General features: G+C 43.0%; 1 protein-coding gene across 7 annotated transcripts in view; it reads left to right on the top strand.

The window, feature by feature from the left end:
• Positions 1 to 18,777, top strand: part of LOC137511336 (phospholipid-transporting ATPase IK-like) — a 377,608-nt gene that overhangs the window by 185,682 nt on the left and 173,149 nt on the right. The gene's annotated exons all lie outside the window — the stretch shown is intronic.

Here is an 18,777-nt window from a genome sequence, read left to right as displayed (position 1 = left end):
ATCAGTAGGTTGAGTTATTTTTCAGTGACAGGTGAAGTTGCTGTGCCACTGTATTTACAGTATATGGTGATCTGTTTTAAACATTTTCCTTGACATTTTAATTTGTTATTAATTTTCCTTAATTTGTACATAAAATGTATTTTTATCTAAATACGTAAAATATTATTGCTGATTTTCCCCAATCTTATAGTTCTGCATCCACAGATACATTTTCTCAGTCAGGGAAAGTGTTTCCTTGATTCAGGCCCAGTGCACACCAAAACCGCTAGCAGATCTGCAAAACGCTAGAGGTTTTTTGAAGCAGATTTCAGAGCGATTTTAGGCATGTTTAGAGAGGTTTTCTAAACATGCCTAGCGTTTTTTGGAGCGTTTTTGTGTAGCAGATTACAAATATTGTTACAGTGAAGCTGTTACTGAATAGCTAATGTAACAAAACCCTGGAAAACTGCTCTGATCTAGCGTTTTTCAGAGCAGTTTGAGCTTTTCCTATACTTTACATTGAGGCAGAAACGCATCTGCAAACCGCAAAAGTGCTGCAGGACCCATTTTGCGGTTTGCTAAAAAGCTCAAACCGCTGGTGCACCATCCCATTGAAATACATTAGCCGAACGTTTTCACAGGTGGAAGCGGTTGGCGGAACGATTCAAAAACCGCTCGGTGTACACCAGGCTTCAGTCAGGGAGATAGTTTCTGCCTTGGTAGCTTCTCTTTCCTCTGGATTGAGATGCAGTGCGAATCAGATGATTGCACTTGATAGAAGCATGTCTTTTAGCAACTTTGCTAATTATGTAACTTTCTAGCTATTTAAATGTGTGGGTTTGTATAGCTCAGGAGGCGATGGTGTGTGTCAGTGATTTCCATGTCAGTGGACACTAGTATATGCCTTTTTTATTGTTATTAATGATTAAGGTTTCAAGAAATAACTAATATAATGCTCAAGTGCAAATGTTGTAATTTTGGAATATAGCATTTTAACCACTTGAGGACTCAGCCTTTACCCCCCCTTAAGGACCAGCGCTGTTTTTTCCATTCAGACCACTGCAGCTTTAACGGTTTATTGCTCGGTCATACAACCTACCACCTAAATGAATTTTGGCTCCTTTTCTTCTCACTAATACAGCTTTCTTTTGATGCTATTTGATTGCTGCTGCGAGTTTTAGTTTTTATTATATTCATCAAAAAAGACATGAATTTTGGCAAAAAAATGATTTTTTTTAACTTTCTGTGCAGACATTTTTCAAATAAAGTAACATTTCTGTATACATGCAGCGCGAAAAATGTGGACAAACATGTTTTTGATTAAAAAAAAAACATTCAGTGTATATTGATTGGTTTGGGTAAAAGTTATAGCGTTTACAAACTATGGTGCCAAAAGTGAATTTTCCCATTTTGAAGCATCTCTGACATTCCTGACTACCTGTCATGTTTCATGAGGTGCTAAAATTCCAGGATAGTATAAATACCCCACAAATAACCCCATTTTGGAAAGAAGACATCCCAAAGTACTCACTAAGAGGAATGGTGAGTTCATAGAAGATTTTATTTTTTGTCACAAGTTAGCGGAAAATGACAGTTTGTCACAAAAAAAAAAAGTTTTCCATTTCTGCTAACTTGTAACAAAAAAAAATGAAATCTGCCATGGACTCAACATGCCCCTCAATGAATACCTTGAAGTGTCTATTTTTCAAAATGGGGTCATTTATGGGGTGTGTTTACTGTCCTGGCATTTTGGGGGGTGCGGAATTGTAAGCACCCCTGTAAAGCCTAAAGGTAGTCATTGCACTGTGGGCCCCTTAGCGCAGTTTGGCTGCAAAAAAGTGTCACACATATGGTATCGCCATACTCGGGAGAAGTAGTACAATGTGTTTTGGGGTGTATTTTTACACATACCCATGCTGGGTGGGAGAAATATCTCACAATACTTGTGACAAAAAATAAAATCTTCTATGAACTCACCATACTCCTAATTGAGTACCTTGGGGTGTCCTCTTTGTAAAATGGGGTCATTTGTGGGGTTCCTATACTGCTCTGGCATTTTAGGGGCCCTAAACCGTGAGGAGTAGTCTTGAAACCAAATTTCTCAAAATGACCTGTGAAATCATAAAGGTACTCAGTGGACTCTGGGCCCCTTAGCGCAGTTAGGGTGCAAAAAAGTGCCACACATGTGGTATCGCCGTACTCAGGAGAAGTAGTACAATGTGTTTTGGGGTGTATTTTTACACATACCCATATTGGGTGGGAGAAATATCTCTGTAAATGGACAATTGTGTGTAAAGAAATAAAAAAATTGTCATTTACAGAGATATTTCTCCCACCCAATATGGGTATGTGTAAAAATACACCCCAAAACACATTGTACTACTTCTCCTGAGTACGGCGATACCACATGTGTGGTACTTTTTTGCACCCTAACTGCGCTAACGGGCCCAGAGTCCAATGAGTACCGTTACCATTTCACAGGTCATTTTGAGAAATTTGGTTTCAAGACTACTCCTCACGGTTTAGGGCCCCTAAAATGCCAGAGCAGTATAGGAACCCCACAAATGACCCCATTTTACAAAGAGGACATCCCAAGGTATTCTGTTAGGAGTATGGTGAGTTCATAGAAGATTTTATTTTTTGTCACAAGTTAGCGGAAAATGACACTTGGTAAAAAAAACCAATAAAAATCATTTTCCGCTAACTTGTGACAAAAAGTAAAATCTTCTATGAACTCACCATACTCCTAACGGAATACCTTGGGGTGTCTTCTTTCTAAAATGGGGTCATTTGTGGGGTTCCTATACTGCTCTGGCATTTTAGGGGCCCTAAACCGTGAGGAGTAGTCTTGAAACCAAATTTCTCAAAATGACCTGTGAAATGGTAACGGTACTCATTGGACTCTGGGCCCCTTAGCGCAGTTAGGGTGCAAAAAAGTGCCACACATGTGGTATTGCCGTACTCGGGAGAAGTAGTACAATGTGTTTTGGGGTGTATTTTTACACATACCCATATTGGGTGGGAGAAATATCACTGTAAATGGACAATTGTGTGTAAAAAAAATCAAAAAATTGCCATTTACAGAGTGATTTCTTCTACCCATCATGGGTATGTGTAAAAATACACCCTAAAACACATTGGTCTACTTCTCCCGGGTACGGCGATAGCACGTGTGGCACTTTTTTTGCAGCCTAACTGCGCTAAGGGGCCCAACGTGCAAAGACTACCTTTGGGCTTTACAGGGGTGCTCGCAATTTAGCCCCCCCCCCCCCACATGACAGGACAGTTAACAAACCCCACAAATGACCCCATTTTAAAAATAAGACACCACAAAGTATTCCATGAGGGGCATGGTGAGTTTTTAAAAAAAAAAAAAAAATTTGTCACAAGTTAGCAGAAAAGGATACTTTGTGAAAAAAAACAAAAACAACAATTTATGCTAACTTGTGACAAAAAACAAAATCTTCTATGAACTCACCATGCACCTCACGGAATACTTTGGGGTGTCCTCTTTCCAAAATGGGGTCATTTGTGGGGTCTGTCCTGGCATTTTAGGGCCTCTGCAATCATTACATGTATGGCCAGTATTTCTGCTATACTCCTTATATTGGGCATACAGGTAGTGCATTCTGGGCTGAAAGGAAAAATGAACGGCAAATATCCCTTCATTCACATCGATCAATGTGGATGAACAAATATCTGCCAAAAAATGTGAAACAAAAAGAAAAGAAAGAGGGACATAGGAGCTGCCACCCCAAAAATCCAAACCCACCAGCTTGTATGCCCAGGCAAACCTGATTTATTCATCCACATCGATCGATGTGAATGGAGAAATCATTGCTTGAGTTCTTTTTTGATACAAAGTGCTTGCCAAAGCATATGAACCCCAACACCGCTCCTCGGCCCATATGCCTCGGCAAACGTATCTTTTTTACTGTGGAGGAGAAATCTCGTCCTACAGCGCTGCATGCACCGATTTTGTGTAACCTGACAGACGCGCAATGTTCTGTCAGGATGCACCATCAGTGCTGCAGCTGATTGATTGATTGGTCGGTCGGTCGGTCTGGATAGAAAAAAGAGAGAAGAAAAACGAAAAAACAAAACAAAAAGGAGGGGAAGGTGTCCGCCTGGACATAGGAGCTGCCACCCCAAAAATCCAAACCCACCAGCTCGTATGCCCAGGCAATCCTGATTTATTCATCCACATTGATCGATGTGAATGGAGAAATCATTGCTTGAGTTCTTTTTTGACACAAAGTGCTTGCCAAAGCATATGAACCCCAACACCACACCTTGGCCTATATGCCTCGGCAAACGTATCTTTTTTACTGTGGAGGAGAAATCTCGTCCTACAGCGCTGCATGCACTGATTTTGTGTAACCTGACAGAAGCGCAATGCTTCTGTCAGGATGCACCATCAGTGCTGCAGCTGATTGATCGGTCGGTCGGTCTGGATAGAAAAAAGAGAGAAGAAAAACGAAAAAACAAAACAAAAAGGAGGGGAAGGTGTCCGCCTGGACATAGGAGCTGCCACCCCAAAAATCCAAACCCACCAGCTCGTATGCCCAGGCAATCCTGATTTATTCATCCACATTGATCGATGTGAATGGAGAAATCATTGCTTGAGTTCTTTTTTGATACAAAGTGCTTGCCAAAGCATATGAACCCCAACACCACACCTTGGCCCATATGCCTCGGCAAACGTATCTTTTTTACTGTGGAGGAGAAATCTCGTCCTACAGCGCTGCATGCACCGATTTTGTGTAACCTGACAGAAGCGCAATGCTTCTGTCAGGATGCATCATCAGTGCTGCAGCTGATTGGTCGGTTGGAAAAAAAGAGAGAAGAAGAAAAAAAAAAAAAAAAAAAAAAGCAAGCAAGCAGCAAAGCACTTCAATAACATTAACTTTTTAAACTTTATTAAATATGTTCAAACTAAACAATAACATTGGTAACCAAATATTAACTTTTTTGCTTACCTGTTTTTTTTTTGTTTGTTTTTTTTACCTGCGAGCTGAGGATAAACTTCTCCTCCCCCATGGGTCAATGTGCAAAGTGCAAATCGCACAGATATGTGGCGAAGTACATTATGCATTCTGTCCCAAGTGAAAGGAGAGGTTTCTGGCAGGCCAGTGTATTTGGATCTCTCAAAACCTGATGTTTGGGTTCACACTGCATACTGGCCTATCCGGTCGGTCGAGCCCGCCGCACCGTCTCGCCCAAAATAGATCTTCAGGGAATACCACAAGAGTAGCATTCGGCCTAGTAATTAACTGCGTCACCTTAGACTAACATGACTTCCGGGCCGACCCAAATTGCCGCAGAAGCCACGCAGTAACGTCGGCATGCACTAGCGTTAAGTCAAGCACTTCCGGCGTAGGGGGGGACCGCAAAGTGTGACTTTTGCTAGGCAATTTGCCCTAACGCATCGCGCCAGTGTGAAATAGCACTGAGAGACCCTTGTGTGCCTACTGCTGTGTCTGTAGTTCCCTAGGTTCTAAAAGTGTGCCTTCTCGTGGTACCTCTCATAACACTCCCCTAGGCATAGGCCAGGCTGGTCAGGACAGCGGGGACAGTAAATGGGGGTGTCACGCCTTATTCCAGCCTTGCTGCAGACACGACATCTTTTTCTGGGGTTGCGTTGAGTTGGGGTACTGGGAATCGGGTAGGCGTAATGCCTTCCATGCAGCCGGCTAGTTGCATTTGGGGGTTGGGCTCTGGCACCTTCTGGATAGAGGAGTGCCGAAACAATGTCTTCCTGGAATAGAAGGAAAGATCCAGTTCTCCCAGCCTTACTGTAGAGAACAAAGCTGTTGTACATCGCCAATTGAATTAAATACACAGACACTTTCTTATACCAGCGTCTGGTTTTCCGGGAAATTAAATAGGGCCCTAACATCTGGTCATTGAAGTCCACCCCTCCCATGTTGGCATTATAGCTGTGGACGGCGAGGGGCTTTTCAATGACCTCTGTTGCCCGTGTAATTTGTACTGTCGTGTCTGTGTGAATGGTAGACAGAAGGTAAACGTCCCTCTTGTCCTTCCATTTCACCGAGAGCAAGTCATTGGTACACAAGGCGGCCCTCTCCCCCCGTTGAAGTCTGGTGTTAACGAGCCATTGGGGGAAGCCCCGGCGACTAGGCCGCACGGTGCCACAGCATCGGATTCCTTCTAACTTTAAGTGCTGAAAGAGGGCCACACTTGTGTAAAAGTTGTCCACATAAAGATGGTACCCCTTCTGGAACAAGGGTGACACCAAGTCCCACACAATCTTTCCACTGCTCCCCAGGTAGTCAGGACATCCGACCGGCTCCAATTTTGAGTCTTTTCCCTCATAGACCCTAAAACGAGATGTATAGCCTGTGGCCCTATCACAGAGCTTATACAGTTTCACCCCATACCGGGCGCGCTTGCTTGGGATGTACTGTTTGATGCCAAGGCGCCCGGTAAAATGTACGAGGGACTCATCTACACAGATGTTCTGTTCAGGGGTATAAGCATCTGCAAATGTGGATGACAGGTGGTCTATGAGGGGCCGAATTTTGTGGAGCCGGTCATAAGCTGGGTGGTCTCTTTCATGACAGGTGTCGTTGTCATTGAAATGCAGGAAGCGCATGATGATCTCAAATCGCGTCCTGAACATGGCAGCAGAGAACACGGGCATGTTATGTATTTGGCGTGTAGACCAATAAGAGCGCAATACATTTTTTTTAGTAATACCCATGTTGAGGAGAAGGCCCAAAAAAATTTTAAGTTCGGAAACTTGGAGTGGTTTCCACCGAAAAGGCTGGGCGTGGCAGCTTTTCGGATGGGCGGTTATAAATTGTGTGGCATATAGGTTGGTCTCAGCCACAATTAAGTCAAGGAGATCCTGGGTGAGGAACAGTTCAAAAAAGTCTAGGGCCGATCCTAGTTCAACTGTCTCCACCTGGACTTCAGACTGGGCGGTGAAAGGGGGCAGTATGGGTGCGGCGGGATCAGGGGAATGCCAATCAGGGTTTGCCAGCACCTCTGGAAAACCAATGGGAGTACGGGCCCGTCTACTTGGTGGCTGCGGATCGGATCTTAATTCACGTACCACCGAACCAGTTTCTACTTCCAGGATGGTGTCCGCCACTTCATCAGGGTCTTCTGCGGAAGTACTGGTGTTGATAGGTCCAGGAGATGCTGCGCTGCTGGTGCATGCCTCACCAAGAAAAATCAGATCAGCGCCACTCTGCCGCCCTTGAGACTGATCTTCCGCCACCTGCAGTCCAGTGACATGGGGTGTGTACGTCTGGCTCTAGCCGGGACCTCAACCTCGTCATCGGAACTATCGGTCAGAGAGCCACTGCTGTCTACAGGATCGTACTCTGAACCCGAAGATTCGTCGAATAAGTCGACCCAATCATCCTCATCCGACTGGTCCATGTACCTGTAGATGTCTTCATTGAAAAACCTCTTTTTTGCCATGGTGGCCTGCTAAATTTAGGAGGTATTCCTCTGAGACTACCCAGGAAAAGAGCACCTACCTAGTGAAAGGGAGTACTTGAGAGGTAGAAAGCTGTGGTCACTGAGTTTAGATTAAAAAAAAAATCAAAACTGATGTTTACAGTGCCACAGTGTTTTTTGCAGTGATCAGAAAAAAAAAATTTTGTCACTGCGGTGGGGCAGGCTGAACGCAGTGCAGGCGAACGATCAGGTCTGATCAGGCAAACACTGCGTTTTTTTTGTGGATCCTAGTGACCCTAATATACATCTGACTGTGATCACTAATAATCACTTACAGATACTATATAGTACCAATGCTGATTAGCGACAGTGATGACGCTAATTAATGACTGTGGTGCAGTGGGCTGAGCACTAACTGACACTAACAACCCTTTTGCTTAGCTAACTGGCCTAACTGTTTGTTACCACTAGTGATACTAAAAAAGTTTTTAGATCACTAGGATAGTGATAGTGATGGGGGGGGGGGGGGGGGGGGGGGGTTGGGGATCAGAGAGCAATCACAAATAATCAAAAACAATCACGAGACAATTACAACACAATTACAGCAATCGGCGCAATCAAAGCCAATCACGGACCAATTGAATCCAATAACGCGACAATCAAAAACCAATTACGTGACAATTGAAGCCAATCACACGACAATCGATGCTAATCACAGGGCAAAACAGCCAATCAGTGGGCAATTGGCACAATCAAAACCAATTACGGGCAATTGAAGCCAATCACGCGACAATCGAAGCCCAATTACGTGACAATCGAAGCCAATCACACGACAATCGATGCCAATCACAGTGCAATTGAGACAATTGTAGCCAAACAAAGCACAATCAAGCCTTACAGACAGGAGATAAGATATACAATGGCAGGGGGGAGAATATACGCAATCAATGAACTAGGACGGTGTGGGGAGGATCGGAAGGGGTGGGGGGTGATCAGATACCCCTAAGGGGTAGTTGGGGGTCTAATCTGATGGATAGGAGTGACAGGTGGTGACAGGGGGTGATAGATGGGTTATTGACGGGTGATAAGTGGGTGTTTACAGGGAAAAACAGATGTAAACAATGGACTGCTGATGTGATCAGGGGGGGTGTCTCGGAGGGATCTGAAAGGGTGGGTGGGTGATCAGAAGCCCCTAATGGGCAGTTGGGGGTCTGATCTGATGGGGGGCAGTGGCAGGTGGTGACAAGGGATGATTGACAGGTGACGGATAGGTGACTGACAGCTGATCAGCGGGCAATTACAGGGAAGATAGATAGATGCAGTATACTGGGGGGGGGGAGATCTGAAGGGGTGGGGGTGATCAGATACCCCTAAGGGGTAGTTGGGGGTCTGATCTAATGGATAGGAGTGACAGGGGGTGATAGATGGGTTATTGACAGGTAATAAGTGTGTGTTTACAGGGAAAAACAGATGTAAATGATGGATTGCTGATGTGATCAGGGGGGGTCTCAGGGGGATCTGAAAGGGTGGGTGGGTGATCAGAAGCCCCTAAGGGGCAGTTGGGGGTCTGATCTAATGGGGGGCAGTGACAGGTGGTGACAAGGGATGATTGACAGGTGACTGATAGGTGATTGGCAGCTGATCACTGGGGAGATAGACAGATGCAGGGGAGCTAGATAGGTTCAGTATACGGGGGGGGGGTCGGGGGGGAGATCTTAAGGGGTGGGGGGTGATCAGATAACCCTAAGGGGTAGTTAGGGGTCTGATCTGATCAATAGGAGTGACAGGTGGTGACAGGGATTGATTGATGGGTGATATGAGGGTTCGTTAGGTCTGATCTGCGTGCTGCAGGGGGGTACTGGGGGGTGTCTGATGGGTGCTGCGGGTGATCGGGGGGTCTGTGGGGCTCCTAATGTGTGCGTGTGTGTTTCCTTACTGTGCCTGCTCTCCTCGCTGGTGGTCGATCGCTAACTGTGACCACCAGCGGGAGGCAGGCAGTATAATACAGTTTGTTACGTAAACAAACTGTATTATACGTGTTCTATTGGGCAATTTGAATGTTTACAGCCCGCCGGCGCTGCTGATTGGCCGGCGGGCTGAAGTCACATGGGGGCCGAAGAGTGTGACGTAGCGATCGCGCGGCTGTAGCCGCGCGATCGCTCGTTAATTAGGCTGCAGCCGGCGACGCAGTTCTGCGTCGCTGGTCCTGCAGCTGCCACTTTGCCGACGCACGGTATAAGCGTGCGGTCGGCAAGTGGTTAAAAGAAATTACATTTTTAAAAAAAAGGGATTTAAAAAAAAGATTGTATTATTTAAATCCTTACACTATAAAAGAAATGTAATCTTAGGAATCAGAACCTTTGTCCTGAAAAATAGGTTTAATGTTTTTATTGTCTCAGCTAAATGACATGGTCTTTTAATGTTCCAGAACCACAATATATAAAATACTGACCCATTCTAATCTGTTCCCTGCACTCTAAAGTTGTTCTATGCAAGGCAAATGTTGTATGGCTTGCAATTAGTTATCCTATAGTCTGAATGGAGAGACCATGGCCTTAATTCACTAAGCTTATCTCCTGTCTTTAATAAAGTTTCTAGAGTTATCACCATGGTGATAAGGCATGTAGTATTCAGGAAACATTTTACCTCAGGCAAATCTACGGTTAACTCTTCTGTCTTTAAAGAGAACCTATACTGAGTAAAAATATTTAAAATAAACACATGAGATAACTTCAAATGAACATTGCATAGTTACCTTGCCATCAGTTCCTCTCAGAAGCTCACCATTTTCTTCTGACAATAATCCCTTCCAGTTCTGACAATATTTTGTCAGATCTGAAATATATCAGTTGCTGTCAGTAAAATATCAGTTGCTGTCAGTTATAGCTGAGAGGAAAACTGATGTACCAGGTAATGTCCATGTTTCCCTATGGCTCAAGTGGGCGATGTTACAGTTTAACTGTGTGCTGACCAGAAAGCTGTTATGGGTAATGGCCATTTTCAAAATGGAGGACAGAAAATTCCCTTGATCTCAGTGAACAAATAGGATGCGGGACAGGATAAAGACACTGAGGAGTAGACTACATGGAAGGTAAGTATGACTTGTGTATGCTAATTTTGTCTTTTAATTTTCAGTACAGGTTTTCTTTAAGTTAAGATGAGATCTCTAAAGTTAACTCTTCAAGCTGTTAACAGGCTGTTAATTAACTGCATGCGAAAATAACTACAGAGGAGGTAACTTAACTACAGAGGAGGTAACTTAAGGAATGAAGAGATAAGATAACACTCTCACTGTGTGGAGGTAAGTTTTCTTTTGCCATATTATCTCCAGCATGATCTTAGTGAATTGAGGCCATTGGCCTCAATTCACAAAGATCATGCTGAAGATAATAAGGCAAGAGAAAACTTACCACCACACATCGATCTTGCCTTATTAAGGTGTAGAGATAAGTTTTCACAGTGAGATAGTTAAGGTGGCCACTAACGGTCCAATTTCTAGCGAAAAATCATTTGAGCGTTTAAAAATTTTGATCTCCGTTGATGGGCACAATCGATTATGAACAATTATAAAAATAGTCGTCCAATTGGATTTTTGTCAAACCAAAATTTGGATTTTCTTGTTGGTTGTGATAGATAGGAAGTTAAGATTGTTTTTTTGATGGCGTAGAACGATATTTCTTCCGATCAGAATTTATGATCGCTCGAATAATTTTTAGATAGAAATTGGACTGTTAGTGGCCACCTTTATCTGTTAACAGCTTGAAGAGTTAACTTTTGAGATCTCACCTTAACTTAGAGACAGAAGAGTTAACTTTCGGTTTGCCTGAGGTAAAATGTTTCCTGAATACTACATGCCTTATTACCATGATGATAACTCTGGAAATGTTATTAAAGACAGGAGATAAGCTTAGTGAATTGAGGCCAAAGTCATTTGCACACCTGAATTTTTAACCCTTACAGAGAGAGGGAAAAGTATCATAACCTAGTTCTATGCATGTATGTGAACATACACTTGGTTATGCTGTCATATGTCAGTTCAGGTACCCTTTAAAGTGAACCTGAGATGGCACACAAAAAAATAGATTCTTACCAAGTTAGAAGGAAGACTTTGGATAGTTCAGAGGCTTCCTGTGTCCACCTCATCCAACCTTTGCATTGCATGGACTCTCTAAACAAATCTGACGAGAGCTTGTCGGATTTGTTCTTGAGGCTAGGCTCCCTGCTGCGTACAACTACAGCTGTGCCTGCGCAGTAAGCTGTAGCCGATCGTCCACAAGCAGTTACGTACTAATGCGCAGGACCAGTACAACTGTGCTTGTGCATAAAGGGGAGCATTTTAGAGGGTCCCGGGCATTGTTGGTAGTCTTGAAGAGGATGTGGGAAGCCACTAAGGTAATTATCTAGCTTTTTTCCTGAGGCCCTGGGTTTGCTGGGATTATACTACCAAAACTAAAATTTCAGAAACTACTCTTAGAGTCAAAACAGAACATATGAAAGCATTATTTATTTTTTTATTTATTCAAGTATTTATATAGTGCCGACATATTATGTAGTGCTGTACAGAGTATATTGTCACTAACTGTCCCCCAGAGGGGATCACAATCTAGTCCCAACCATAGTCATATGTCTATGTATGTATCCTTTAGTGCATGTATCATAGTCTAGGGCCAATTTAGGGGGAAGCCAATTAACTTATCTGTATGTTTTTGGGGGATGTGGAAGGAAACCGGAGTGCCTGGAGGAAACCCACACAGACACGGAGAACATACAAACTACATGCAGATAGTGTCCTGGCTGAGATACGGAACCAGTGCTGCAAAGGCAAGAGTGCTAACCACTATGCTGCCAAGCTGCCCTAGGTGTAAAAATATTTACTTTTACTTTAGAGAGCAATACAGAATTGTTTATCTCTGGGTAATTGGCAAATGTAATCATTGCCGGACAGGGATACTCTACCTGCTGTGTCTTGATTCTGCTCCCTCCTCCTTCCCTCTGCTGAATAGATACATCACCCTTTCAACAGCTGAGTCACTTCAGCAGAAAAGGTGAGGGCAGAGTGAAGACACAGGCAGATAGAGATTCTTGTCGGCAATGAGTATATTTGCTAATTAGCCAGAGATAAGCAAGCCTATACAGTGCTCTTTGTAATGGAAAAAAATATTTTCACACACAGAATGCTTGGGAATGCTTTCAAATGTTCTTTTATGTATCTAAGAGTAGGGTTGCCGCGGTATACCGGTATGACGGTATACTGCGGTTTGATTGTGCATGGTATTCATACTATGCACAATCCCATTTTACCGGTTTTAGGGGGCGGGGCATCAGCGGCGGGAGGGCGGCGCATCGGTGGGGAAAGCAGGTGCATTGTACGGGGAGAGCTAGCAGAAACTCACCTTCTTTCGGGCACACAACTAGCAAGCTTGAACATGCCACATCCGGCATGCAGTTAGCTTCAATACACGTCACTGGCCAGGTTCTGCCCAATGCATTTCATTGCTAGGCAACTCATCAGGAAACCCATGCAGACATGGGGAGAACATACAAATTTCTTGTACCCTGGGTGCAATTCAAACCAGGAATCCAGTGCTGCAATGCGAGAGTGCTATCCACTAAGCCAACATGCTGATTTTTCTTGAACAGACAGGACTGTGTTGCAGTTTTGATTTATTTTGTTCCTGCAGTGCTTTTCTATATAACATCTGTGTATTTCGTTTTTTTTTTCTGGTAATTATTTGGATTAGTTTGATTAGTTTTTTCCTTCCATTTCAAGAGAAATGTCTTTTGTTGGTCGACCTTGTTATAAGTTTCTAAGTCATATAGCAAGTCTCATCGTTAAATATATAGTTATCCAGGAAACATTACCTTTTGCTTGAATTCAGATTCCAATAGTGTTATTGCAACTTTTAAAGAGACTCTGAAGCGAGAATAAATCTCGCTTCAGAGCTCATAGTTAGCAGGGGCATGTGTGCCCCTGCTAAACCGCCGCTATCGCGCCGCTAAACGGGGGTCCCTTCACCCCCAAACCCCCCACTGCAACACTTGGTCTCAGATTTGGTAGCTCCTGGAGGCAGGGCTAACGGCTGCAGCCCTGCCTCCAGTCGTGTCTATCAGCCGCGCATCGCTGCCTCTCCCCCGCCCCTCTCAGCGAAGGAAGACTGAGAGGGGCGGGGGAGAGGCGGAGATACGCGCTGACAGACGCGCGTGGGGCAGGGCTGCGGCGGTTAGCCCTGCCCCAACCAGGAAGCGCTCCCCGGCTGTACGGAGGAGATTTGGGGGATCAGGGACCCCCGTTAAGCCGCGGGATAGCGGCGTTTTAGCAGGGGCACACATGTCCCTGCTATCTATGAGGTCTGAAGGGAGATTTATTCTCGCTTCAGACTCTCTTTAAGAGTTAAGAACTGTGATTGGGCTATCCAATCAACAGTCCCAAGTTCTGTGGAACTTTTTTTGACAGCCCCTATTCTTATAGGTGATTTTTTTCCCCATTTCAGATTAACATTCATTAGTTTCTATCTACCCTCAGAACTCTGGAGACATCTAGTAATGTACTATGACATTATTGGAGAAGAAGCAAGCCTTCCTTATAAGAGCTCTGTGCTGTTTGGACCAGGACTCCTCATAGAGAATTCCCAGTAGAGCAACTTGAGGGGATGGATCCAATTAAATATTAATATTAATAGCATCTGAGATATGAGTGAACACATCCTTCCAGTGCTTGAAAAATAAAGGAAAAACAACCGAGAGCCAAATCTGGTGTAGTATGTTCGACCAATGTGGAAAATATATTCAAATGAAATAATACTCACAAGTGTGGGTCACCACGCAGGCGACCACTGCAATAGCCGGTGGGGAGAATTATTGCCTGACCCCACTCAGGTTTAAAAAGTCGCTCTCTATAGAAAGGAAAAAATGGGGAAACTCCCCTCCACCAAAGGTGGACAAGATGTGTATGAAAATGGATAATAGAGGCGCCAAAACAGGATAAAATAGGTTAAAAACCGTTTAAAAAAAGAGGGAGGGGGGGTGGGTGGAGCCACTTCCCTCCGTTGAAATGACCAGGCTAGATCCAGCCGTAATTCATGCAGGAAATATTTATTCACAGAAATCGTCTCCAAATACAGTGCAACGCGTTTCACGGGCAAAACTCCCGCTTCATCAGGCAATTGAAATAGGAGAACACTAGGGGAGAAAATGAAAGGAAAAAACAATGCTAGGAGGTGCTCACAAGACTTCAACAACAAATCACCACATTTCAACATTTATCAATAGTAAACCATGTCTGAAACTATGATGGACAAATTGTCTCAATATCTATCCAGGTGGTCCCACTATTAAGTTGTTAGTCACCAGTGACCTCTTTGACTATTAGCTTGTTTCGTTGTATAGTGCCTATCAAACAATCTGGGGGGTAGTATTAGCATAGATCCATACAGCAAATGGCTAATGACAGTTATGCACGGCGGCATATGTAAAACAGTAGTGTAAAACCAAAGCACTTACCAAATGTGGGTCAGTATAGAGCCAGAGCGCCTCTGTAGGACTGGAACGCTCTCCTCAGGATACTTAAATGCAATGGCTGGCGGCTGAAAATCCCGCCCGGGGGGTAAGGGACCCGGAAGCGGATATGGCGTCTGGGTAGCATCTTACGTTATGAGTGGGTCTAGCATGTGTAAAAGATAGGGCCGCATGATGTGATAGCCGCGTCGCGTTTGTTGCGGCATATCATGCGGCCCTATCTTTTCCAGTCCTACAAAGGCGCTCTGGCTCTATACTGACCCACATTTGGTAAGTGCTTTGGTTTTACACTACTGTTTTACATATGCCGCCGTGCATAACTGTCATTAGCCATTTGCTGTATGGATCTATGCTAATACTACCCCCCAGATTGTTTGATAGGCACTATACAACGAAACAAGCTAATAGTCAAAGAGGTCACTGGTGACTAACAACTTAATAGTGGGACCACCTGGATAGATATTGAGACAATTTGTCCATCATAGTTTCAGACATGGTTTACTATTGATAAATGCTGAAATGTGGTGATTTGTTGTTGAAGTCTTGTGAGCACCTCCTAGCATTGTTTTTTCCTTTCATTTTCTCCCCTAGTGTTCTCCTATTTCAATTGCCTGATGAAGCGGGAGTTTTGCCTGTGAAACGCGTTGCACTGTATTTGGAGACGATTTCTGTGAATAAATATTTCCTGCATGAATTACGGCTGGATCTAGCCTGGTCATTTAAACGGAGGGAAGTGGCTCCACCCACCCCCCCTCCCTCTTTTTTTAAACGTTTTTTAACCTATTTTATCCTGTTTTGGCGCCTCTATTATCCATTTTCATACACATTCTTCCAGTATTTACTAAGTGAGGGACATTGCCAAATCCTGTGCTAGTACTCCACATATAAATGACACATGGGACAAGAATCTGTCTGAGTCTACTCCTCTTAATTAGTCTTTTTGGTGTAATATACACCTTATGTAAAAAAATATATGTATAAGGCGGTCATTAGCAGCTACCAAAATCTGATGAGGCAATTTCCACACCTCATCCCAGTCTTCCTCTGTCAGTTCCGGGGTTAAATGTATCCACTTATCAAACCCAAAGGAGGCATTAGTACCATTTCTGTAATTCAAAATGTATGAGTAAAGGGTCAAAATAAGCCCAGAGGGACTCTGTGTCCTGATAACTTCTAGCAAAGGATATCTTGATATGGGTCATCTGGCTATGCCAAACTGAATCTGTCTATGCTAAAAGGAGGGAGTGCCTCACCTGAAGATAGAGGTAAAAATTTGTTCCGGCTATGTTGAATTTTTGTCTCATATCCTCAAACGACATTAATTTATCATTATCAATTATATTCTCCACAGTACATACTACCAGTGAGGCCCACCACTCCGAGTCCTGAAGTAACTTTGAAGAACAACTGTAATGAGAGGGTTATGGAGGCTGCCATATTTATTTATTTTTAAACAATACTATTTGCCTGGATATCTGGTTGATCCTTTGCCTCTAATGCTTTTAGCCATAGGCCCTGAACAAGCATGCAGCAGACCAGGTGTTTCTGATCTGACATTATTGTTAGATATGACAAGATTAGCTGCATGCAAAAACCTTTCAAATGTATCAATTTTGTCTTCCCTATCAATTACAATATATTCTACAGAGATTTCCATATGTTTGTAAAAATATGCCAGTAAAGTTGTATTTCAGGTAAAGTGGTATTTGGCAGTTCCACTCATGGCTACACTTGAGACATATTTTGCAATGATTAAGTCAAAACTGCCTGAAACTTCCGTCTGCAAGTTGGATTACTGAAATTGATAGCTATAGTTATGTGAGTTATAAAGCAGTGGCTTTCAGGGACATAAAGGAATGATTGCATAAACACTCACTATGCTTAAGTGATACCTTATTTGAGTTTCTACCAGCTATTGTGTATTCAGACTTTTCACTAAAAAATAGTTGCATAGTTAGTTTGAAAAAAAAAACAAACCTATCCATTCAGTTGAACCAGAAAATATGGTACAACTCTAGTCTGCATTCTCACATATCCTAGATTATTCAGAAGGAGGCAAAAAAAACAACAACAACAAAAAAAACATTACAAGCCCCAAAGGGGAAAGGAAAAACCCTTCAAAACTCCCAAATGTAATCAGATAAAATCCCTAGATCAACTCTGCCAGTAATTACAGCCATGTATGTCCATCAACGCAAGGAAATCATCCAAGCCCCCTTTAACCACTTGACCACTGCAGCTTTCACGGTTTATTGCTCGCTCATACAACCTACCACCTAAATGAATTTTGGCTCCTTTTCTTGTCACTAATAAAGCTTTCTTTTGGTGCTATTTGATTGCTCCTGCGATTTTTACTTTTTATTATATTCATCAAAAAAGACATGAATTTTGGCAAAAAAATGATTTTTTTAACTTTCTGTGCTGACATTTTTCAAATAAAGTAAAATTTCTGTATACATGCAGCGCGAAAAATGTGGACAAACATGTTTTTGATTAAAAAAAAACCCATTCAGTGTATATTTATTGGTTTGGGTAAAAGTTATAGCGTTTACAAACTATGGTGCAAAAAGTGAATTTTCCCATTTTCCAGCATCTATGACTTTTCTGACCACCTGACATGTTTCATGAGGGGCTAGAATTCCAGGATAGTATAAATACCCCCCAAATGACCCCATTTTGGAAAGAAGACATCCCAAAGTATTCACTGAGAGGCATAGTGAGTTCATAGAAGATATTAATTTTTGTCACAAGTTAGCGGAAAATGACACTTTGTGACAAAAAAAAAAAGTTTCCATTTCTTCTAACTTGCGACAAAAAAAAATGAAATCTGCCACGGACTCACCATGCCCCTCTCTGAATACCTTGAAGTGTCTACTTTCCAAAATGGGGTCATTTGTGGGGTGTGTTTACTGTCCTCGCATTTTGGGGGGTGCTAATTTGTAAGCACCCCTGTAAAGCCTAAAGGTGCTCATTGGACTTTGGGCCCCTTAGCGCAGTTAGGCTGCAAAAAAATGCCACACATGTGGTATTGCCGTACTCAGGAGAAGTAGTATAATGTGTTTTGGGGTGTATTTTTACACATACCGATGCTGGGTGAGAGAAATATCTCTGTAAATGACAATTTTTTAATTTTTTTTACACACAATGTCCATTTACAGAGATCTTTCTCCCACTCAGCATGGGTATGTGTAAAAATACACCCCAAAACACATTATACTACTTCTCCTGAGTACGGCGATACCACGTGTGGCACTTTTTTGCACCCTAACTGCGCTAAGGTGCCCAAAGTCCAATGAGTACCTTTAGGATTTCACAGGTCATTTTGAGAAATTTCGTTTCAAGACTACTCCTCACGGTTTAGGGCCCCTAAAATGCCAGGACAGTATAGGAACCCCACAAATGACCCTATTTTAGAAAGAAGACACCCCAAGGTATTCCGTTAGTAGTACGGTGAGTTCATAGAAGATTTTATTTTTTGTCACAAGTTAGCGGAAAGTGACACTTTGTGAAAAAAAACAATAAAAATCAATTTCCGCTAACTTGTGACAAAAAATAAAATCTTCTATGAACTCACCGTACTACTAACAGAATACCTTGGGGTGTCTTCTTTGTAAAATGGAGTCATTTGTGGGGTTCCTATACTGTCCTGGCATTTTAGGGGCCCTAAACCGTGAGGAGTAGTCTTCAAACAAAATTCCTCAAAATGACCTGTGAAATCCTAAAGGTACTTATTGGACTTTGGGCCCCTTAACGTACTTAGGGTGCAGAAAAGTGCCACACATGTGGTATCGCCGTACTCAGGAGAAGTAGTACAATGTGTTTTGGGGTGTATTTTTACACATACCCATGCTG

This window comes from Hyperolius riggenbachi, chromosome 1 (assembly GCF_040937935.1).
Source record: "Hyperolius riggenbachi isolate aHypRig1 chromosome 1, aHypRig1.pri, whole genome shotgun sequence".
Taxonomy (NCBI): Eukaryota; Metazoa; Chordata; class Amphibia; order Anura; family Hyperoliidae; genus Hyperolius; species Hyperolius riggenbachi.
This window is presented reverse-complemented; position numbering and strand designations above follow the sequence as displayed.